Source organism: Zea mays, chromosome 5 (assembly GCF_902167145.1).
Source record: "Zea mays cultivar B73 chromosome 5, Zm-B73-REFERENCE-NAM-5.0, whole genome shotgun sequence".
Lineage (NCBI taxonomy): Eukaryota > Viridiplantae > Streptophyta > Magnoliopsida > Poales > Poaceae > Zea > Zea mays.
Window position 1 is genome coordinate 83,929,724 of NC_050100.1, and position 8,791 is coordinate 83,938,514.

An 8,791-nucleotide genomic window follows, 5' to 3' on the forward strand; every position below is an offset into this window, starting at 1 on the left:
CACTTGAGCCGGATCATCCCCGGCAGCACCCTCGGGGCTGGGCAGTGGCTTACATTCTTCACCCGAGCTAAGTCATCCCCGGCGACACCCTCAGGGGCTGGGCATGTGTCAGCACCATTCTTGAGGTCCAAACTCTCCGCAGTAACCACCTCTAAGGTTGACGGGCCTTCAGCCACTTCCATGGGACCAGGACAATCCAAGTCAGCATCCTGACCCTCGAGATCGCGCTCTAAGGTCGACGAGGCATGGGATGACCTCAACCCAGCATCAGGCATGGCAGCGCAAGCCTCCGTTGCATCATCATCCACTGGCTCTGATAGCAAGTCCTCTGGGACCATATCCTCAAGAGTTTGATCAAAGTTGGCCAGGGACAGTTCTTGCAGACCAATGAGGGCAGACAAAGCAGGAGAAGGAACTCCACTACTTTCACCACTGGCGATGAACTGCCGACTGTTTTTCCGAGTTAAAGGAGCCTCATTTTCTTCCTCCTCATCTTCCACAGTGACAACACAAGCAGCACCCCCATTGGGATCAGCAACAGATGGAGCACCTACATTGGGATCAGTAGCAGTTTGGGTACACCCATTGGGGTCAGCGTCAGCAAGACCAGTTGCAGGCACTTCTTCAGCAGCAGGAACTGAGGTACCAGCGTCCTCATCAAAACTGGATACTCGTCGGAGGCGTCTTCTTTTCTTCTTTTGCTCATCAGCAGAAGGCTCAGGCCGACTGGTTCGGCTAGGGCGCCTCGGGCGAGTACTGACAGGTTTCTGGACATCCAAAGTTGTATCAACCTCTGGAAGGGGCACCACTGCCAACGTACCAGTAGGAGCAGCGTCGGAGGAATCCTCAGCTAGCAGATCAAGCATGGCATTTATATCCGCATCACTACGGTTCAGAGGCACCTCAAAATGGACCTGCCGTTTGTCATCAGGAATCTCACCAAGCGAAGCAACCAAAGTACTGACTTCTTCAGCAGAGGGTCGCACTCTAAGGCCCAAATTGCCATCAGTCACAGGCGGATTTGACACAAAAAGGGTGAAAGCTTTGGGAGGAGGCAGGTTCCAGGCCGAGTATGCCACTGGAGCACCAACATTTGACACCTTACCCCTGAGGATCATTTCAAGTCGGCTTACCAAGTCTACAGAAGGAATTCTCCTATTGGTAACCCGAGTTGAGTCGGCTAGCCCTCGATACAGATATGCTGGATAGGCCCTGTCTTTCAGTGGCTGAATGTTCTTGAAAACAAAGTCAGCGACCACAGCTTCAGCAGTTAGACCTCTCTCTTTCAGCAGTCCAACTTCAGTTAGCAACACACCTGCCTCAGCCACTTCCTGATCTGTGGAAGACTCGGTCCAGCTCGGAGTGCGAACGTCTGGCTGTCTTCCCGACCGGGAGGGGAGAGAATTTCCATAATTATCAACTATGAACCACTCTAGACGCCACCCCTTAATACTGTCCTTGAGGGGAATCTCAAGATACTCAGTTTTCCGCCCGCGACGCATCTCCAAACTGGCACCTCCGACCAACTGATGTTGTCCCCCGGCCATCCCAGGGCGACAATTTTACAAATACTTCCATAAACCGAAATGTGGTAGCACGCCAAGAAAGGCTTCGCATAAGTGAACGAAAATGGAGATTTGCAGAATGGAATTAGGGTTCAAATGGGTCAAGTTAATGTGGTAGAAATCAAGGAGGCCGCGGAAAAAGGGAGAGATGGGAAGGCCGAGGCCACGGAGAAGAAAAGGACCGTAAACTACAGACTCGTGGGTGTCCTCTGTCGGGACAGTAGTCCCGTGGCAAATCCGCCAAGAACAGAGTTCCCGCGGAGGAAGAACCCCGATGGATACGAGGTGGAGAAGTTCAGCTTCGGAAATGATGGACATATGGTTACCTGCGAAAGGCAACTGGCTGTTGGGGTCGATTGGACGGATCACCGCAGCAGACGAGCTCGCAGTTTTCCTCTTGGGCGCCATCTCGATTTTCACCAGCGAACAGAGTAGGAGGCGAATAGCAGAGAGGATTCAGAAGCGGGAATGCAAGAACTAGGGCACGGAAAGCAAAGGCGGCTAAAAGCGCAGCTCTTATGGGATATTCTCGAGCCAGATACCGTTTCAAAAAGTGCCCAGTCATCACCCGGCGGTTATTTCCGAAACCCCAGCATGCCACGTGGTCATCCGGCAGTTATTTCCAAAAAGCCGATGCGCCACCTCATCACTCGGTTATCATCCTCAAAATAACTCATGCGGCCGGCTATCACTCGGCGTTGACTCTAAAACGCTGATTTCATATTCAGTCGCTCGGCATTACCTCTAAAATGCCGACGTCACCATCCAGTCACTCGGCGTTGACTCTAAAACGCTGATTTCATATTCAGTTGCTCGGCATTACCTCTAAAAAGCCGATGCCGACCTCCAGTCACTCGGCGTTGCCTCTAAAACACTGTTTTCATATTCGGTCACTCGGCATTACCTCTAAAAAGCCGATGCCAACCTCCAGTCATTCGGCGTTGCCTCTAAAACGCTGATCTTGTGTTCAATCGCTCGGCATTACTTCTAAAATGCCGACGTCGACCTTCTATCACTTGGCGTTGCCTCTAAAACGCTGATCTCGTATTCAATCGCTCGGCATTACTTCTAAAATGCCGACGTCGACCTTCAATCACTCGGCGTTGCCTCTAAAACGCTGATCTCGTGTTCAATCGCTCGGCATTACTTCTAAAATGCCGACGTCGACCTTCAATCACTCGGCGTTGCCTCTAAAACGCTGATCTCGTGTTCGATCGCTCGGCATTACTTCTAAAATGCCGACGTCGACCTTCAATCGCTCGGCGTTGCCTCTAAAACGCCGATACCGACTACAAGATTACTCAGCAGCTACTTCTGGAAGCGTTAGTATGATGCCCAAGTTATTCATCTACTGTCTCAAAAGAATCAGTTTTATAATCAAGCAAAGCGAGTCATCAAGAGGAAGCCAACGTCATTCTTTCATTAAGGGAAGACAATAAGCTTACAAATCAACTCTTTGCGAGTTGATGCTTCCCTACTATTACTACATTACATTACTACTACTACTATACTACGCTATACTACTCTACATTACTACTACATTATTCTAACTACACTATACTAATATCTAAAGACCAGTGGCGCTTAGCCACTGGCCTTGCTGCTGCTGCCACCGCCGCCGCCCCTGGTGCTGCCCTTGCTGCTGCCGCCTCTGGTGCTGCCCTTGCTGCTGCCGCCTCTGGTGCTGCCCTTGCTCCCGTCGCCGCCGCCGCTGCCCCCGCCGCTGCCGCTGCCGTCACCGTCGTCGTCGCCACCGTCGTCGTCGTCACCGTCGTCGTCGTCGTCATCCTCGTCCTCGCCGCCGTCCGAGTCCTCCTCATCCGAGGAGTACTCCGACTCATCCGAGCCCTCGAGCCCGGAGCGCTCGATGGCCCGGATGTACGTCCAGACTTCCGCGGCAATCCCCTGGGAGTCGTCTGAATCATCAGACGACACCGGGGGAGAGACGGGAGCTGGAGACCCCTCGGACTCGGAGGAGAACTCCTCCTCCGAGTATTCCGAGTCGCCGAAGTCCTCCGACGGAGGAGTCGGCTCGCGCTTGCGTTTGTTACTCTTGCCCATGGCGGAAGCAGACGGGAGAGAAGAGAAGGATGCAGTAAAGAACAGCGAAGAGATGTGAAAAAACCAGAGGGGCAACAGCGTTATTTATAGAAGGAAAAGGCAACCGCTCACCTCCAATCGTGGTCACTGAACAGTCGCAAAGCATTCAATAAGCACTTCCACCCGTCTGAAGACACGTCAGACGGCTGACGCCGTTTCATGCAACACTACACCCATTGGGACTCCAGTCAACAACGCAAAGGATATGATTACACTCGCTGTCCCATCACATTACTACTCAGAAGCAGCCGGCTAAAACACTCAGCGTACCAAGCCGTCCCTTGCCCACACCCATTGGGGGGGACACCCAGGAATTATCAGTATATTTTTCAAAAACGGTCACATCTGTGCAGGGCACGCAGTGAATACCTCAAGACAAAAATGAGATATCAGTAAGGATCAGAGGAAAGCCAAATATAGCCAGCGAAGTACAATATATGGCCGACAGAAGCGACGTGAAGACTGGATAGAGAACGTCCATCAAACGTCCAATCAGTCGCAGAAGCAAATAAATTGCACTACCTAGCAAGATATGGATGGATTGCAAACTCGGCTGCTAAAGACAAAATATATGCTGACCTCTGCAGCAAAATATTGATGACATAATGCTGACCTCCAAAGCGTAATGCAAATAGCTTCATGCCAATTTCTACAAACGAAAGGGATAATTTTCAGCAAAGAGGCACGAAAGGAAGACCTTCGAATGGATTATCCTTAAAAAATCCATTTGAAGGTCGGGGGCTACACCCATTGGGTGCACCTCCGGTGCACCCCATGGATTATCATTCCAAGCCGAAATAATGCCGACTTCTAAGGCGTGGGACAAGATTAAAAGACCAACCCTCAATCAAGATGCAGGAGCACAAATGGAGATAATTTCTGGGGAAGACCTTCGAGTAGATTGTTTTCTAAAATCTACTCAAAGCTCGGGGGCTACACCCATTGGGTGCACCTCCGGTGCACCCAATGAAGTTCAGAATCCTACAAAATTGAAATGCCGACCTCTAAGGCACAAGCATGAAACTAAGCTTCGGTCAAATGAGTGATCGGAGCAAGAGAAGACAGCAGGAAGACGTTCTTCTTCAAAACACCCGCAAGTTGAACCTGGGATCTTTGGGCTGATTACTTCTAAATTAACCCAAAGATCGGGGGCTTGTGGGGGATAGATATCCCCCGGGTCCACTAAAGGAGTAAAAGACCTCACGAAAGGCCCAAGGGCCCAATAAATTGTAAGGTCATTCTTTCGTGGGCCTGGGGAGAAACAACCAACAAAGCAGAGCGACGTGAGACCGGATTGGAGCAAACCCGGATGGCCCACAACGTCGAGCGAGTAAATCGCAACAGAGACCCGACTTTCCCGCGCTAAAGCCCCCATGCAACGGGGCCATGCGAGGATAAGTCGGCGAGGGTTACGTAGGGATAAACTCAAGAGGTTCACTACCTTTTAGCTACTTGTTGTTATCATATCCACGTGTACTGCCCCACGGTCGAGTATATAAGGCCTAGGGGACACCCCTTCAGAACGATCGACCCTATCTTACTTAGCCACCCACATCAACTCTCTGTGTCTTCAATCCAGAGAGCCCTCTTGTAACCACGCTCACCAAACATACTCACCAGGACGTAGGGTGTTACGCATCTCTAAGCGGCCCGAATCTGTAAATCTTGTCCACTGTCCCTCGTGCGATCGGCACGAACCATTTTGCTACAGTCGTCGACACCGTCCTACTCCTAAAAACACCTTGAGGGGTAACCCCGGGTGTGCGGTCGGACCCAAAACACCGACACGTCCCTGCCGCTGAAGTAGAGCAAGCTAATGTTGAGGAGACCGATTTTGAAGATGATTATAGCAGCGCGGTGCCGAGCAAACCCAGCCATCTGGATTTTGGAAAATCCACGATCTCCGAAGGTGACCTACCTAAGATGTTGAAATTGGGTTATTTTAATGAAGAAAAGAAAGAGCTGGTTCGCTTTGGTGGAGAGGAAACTACTCCGAAGCGAGGAAAAGATGAAGTAGTAGTTTTTAAGAGTTTCTTCAAAGCTAGTTTGAGATTCCCTTTGAATAAGATGATTGCTGATGTGCTGAAGAAGTTTGGGATCTACTTTCATCAGCTAACTCCTAACGCTATCGTTAGGCTTAGCATTTACATTTGGGCTCTCTGAAGCCAAGGGGTGGAACTGTTTGCCGAAGGTTTCTGCCGAGTGCACGAGCTGCATTACCAAACCAAGGCCAGAAGAGATGGGTTACATGAAAACTTCGACTGCTACAATTTTGCCTACCGCAAGACTACAAAATTTCTCGTGATCAGTTACCGAAGCAAGTGGCCGGCTGGTTGGAAATCAGAATGGTTCTACGTCAAAGTTGACGATGATAAGGAGAAGTTGGTCCAGAGTCCGTTAGAGCTGATCTTCGGAGAGACCAAACCCCCGTGCAATATGACACCAGAGGGTCCAACCCAAATTGCACTGGCTGAATTTAGGGTTATCGCAGAGCACATCGGCACTAGGGACTTAGTGCAGGAATTTTTGGCTTTCAAAGTGTTTCCAACTATGAAAGAGTGGGCCATGCCGAAGCTTGAAGGAAAAAAGGAGGGAGAACTTGTCCGGCTGCCCTACCATTACAAATTCAAGAGACATTTCAAAGTGCCCTACCAAGAATGGCTGGATACAATCGAAGTAATGTGCAACGAAATACTTGGAAATTATTCTAAAAAAAGAAGATCAATTGATGACTGCGGCCTTCGGCACCCGTCCGAAACGAAGGCTAAACCGAGTGATGGATGCTATAGGTTTTGAATATCCTGACTACGAGCGGCTAGACAAGGGTGCCGAAGGCCAAAAAAGGAAAAGAGTAGCTAGTGCTCTGAATAAGGATGATGAAGATCAACCAAAGAAGAAAAAACAAGAGTCTGAGGCAAAAACAGTTGCTCCGAAGAAAAGAAAGGCTTCGATTCCGAAGCAAAAATCAATTGATGAAAAAGAAAGGACTTCTGCGACATCCTCTGCTACTGAAATAGAGGAAATCTTAAAGGTAATGACTGAAACTTTGCCTGTCAAACTAAGTCCACTGGGGCTACATCTGACGAAGCTTTTTCAGAAGGAAAAGGAGCCCACAAAAACGAAGGCACCTAGGCCAAAGAGGCAAAGAATTGTTACTGTGACAGAAGTCATTGAAGCAACACCACCAGGAGCTTCAGCTCCGAAGGTGCCGGCTATTGAAAGCATGACAGCTACTGAAGTTGTACCTTCGGAGGCTGCCGCAGAAGAGGCCAGAGCCGAAGATGCCAAATCCGAAGATATTAATTTAGAAAGCATGGCTGCTGATATAGACAAAATGCTACTAAACATGGCCGCGGAAGAAGCTGCCGCAGCCACCGAAGAGACTACGGCCGCAAAACCCGAGAAGGAAGAAATGACCGAAGATACTTCGGGAGATGAAGCTTTTGACTTTCAAAACATAGTTGGACAAGAGCTGACAAAAGCTGAAAAAGAAGAACTAAAAGAATATGCTATATCTTGCGGGTATCGGCCGGGAGCGCTTATCTTTGGTGGCATTGATGACGAAAGGTTAGGCTGCATACGAGATCAGACCGGCGCGAAAGTTATCGGTACTCTATCAAAGAGTATCGGTTTCCCGAAGCTCGAAGCAGATATCAGCCGCTACCGACGACAACACATTGTCGGTAGTTTGTTTTATTCCAATTTTAAGGTAAACAACTTTTGTCTAACCTTTATTATTTGTAATAACATAAATGTTTTCTAACGAAGGTTATTTGTCCGCAGAGTATGCTGTTGAGCAAGGCTTTAAAAATGCAGCAGGACTTAGAGGATAAAAAGCACAAAGTTATAATTGAGAACTTAGAGAACAAGATAAAAAAGCAATCAGTTGCCATCGAAAAGAAAGACTTCGAGCTTCAAACAACCGAAGGCTTATTAGCGGATGCTGAAGCCAAAATAACAGAATTAAATTCAAAGCTTCTTTCTCAATCAGAAAATTTCGAACAAGAAAAGCTGAAGCTTGATGCAAAACTTGAGGCCGAAGTCCAAAAAAGTTTGGAGCTGAAAGAATCTTTGACAAGCCTTCAGAATAAATGCCTGGAGTTCAGCAATCGATGCGTTCAACAGCTGAAGCAGGTGTTCTATTTTGTTGGAGCCAGCAGCGAGAAGTTCACTCCTTCAGCTGAAGACCTGCTGGTGCCTTCGAGCATATTGAAGGTGAAATTAATGATCTTGACGAAGTTATAGCTGGGCATGGTGACTTCTGTGTCCTGGTAGCTTCTCTGGGCACAGCTGTTGCCTTTCTGAAGTCTGGCTGTGAACACGGAAAAGTTGTCAATAGACCCAACTTCAGTTTGTCACCAGCAGACCTAGATAACATTCCCAACCTGGCCCAAAGTATTGCGAATAGATTTATAAAATTAGTATGGACAAAGGGTGGACGGAGCAAAGCTGGTGACGAAGCTCGAAGCCACCTTAAGCCGGTAACAAAATCATACCTTATGCTTACATTTTCCTTTGAATTTTGAATTTAGCTTATAATACTTACATACAAGATGACCAAGCTGAAGCTGAAGCTACGGAGTAAAAAGACGAAGCTCCATGAATGCTGACGAAGCTCGAGTAGTCTGTAGAAATAGCTCAAAAAAACTCATGTGATAACTTGTATAAAGTATGATGTAATTAAATTTCACTTTGTGGACTTTATCCATACCTTGTAACATAATCTTACCTTTCCGTCAATGTATAAAGTGCTTTGGTGTGGACGAAATTAATATTTTTGAGCCGAAGGCGAAAAACACCTTCCCTTCTTTGCGTACACAGCGAAGCATAAAATTGCCTCTTTTCCCTTTTTTCTGAAGCCTTCTCTTTTAAAGCCGAAGCAAGTGTGTATGTTATGATGATGATGATCCTATGTATGTCTAAGTGAATGTTTATGAATGCAAATGTATGATGTAATGTATCGTGCAAATGAATGTTCAAAGACACATACGAAACCATAATCACAACTCTTATTCCCTTAGGAATAACAAATCTTTGCCGTTTATTTTTCGGCTTCACCGCTTATTGTTCGGTGTATCAGCGCTGACTTTTCGCTGTAAGCCTCCCTTAGGAGTTTCTTCGCCTTT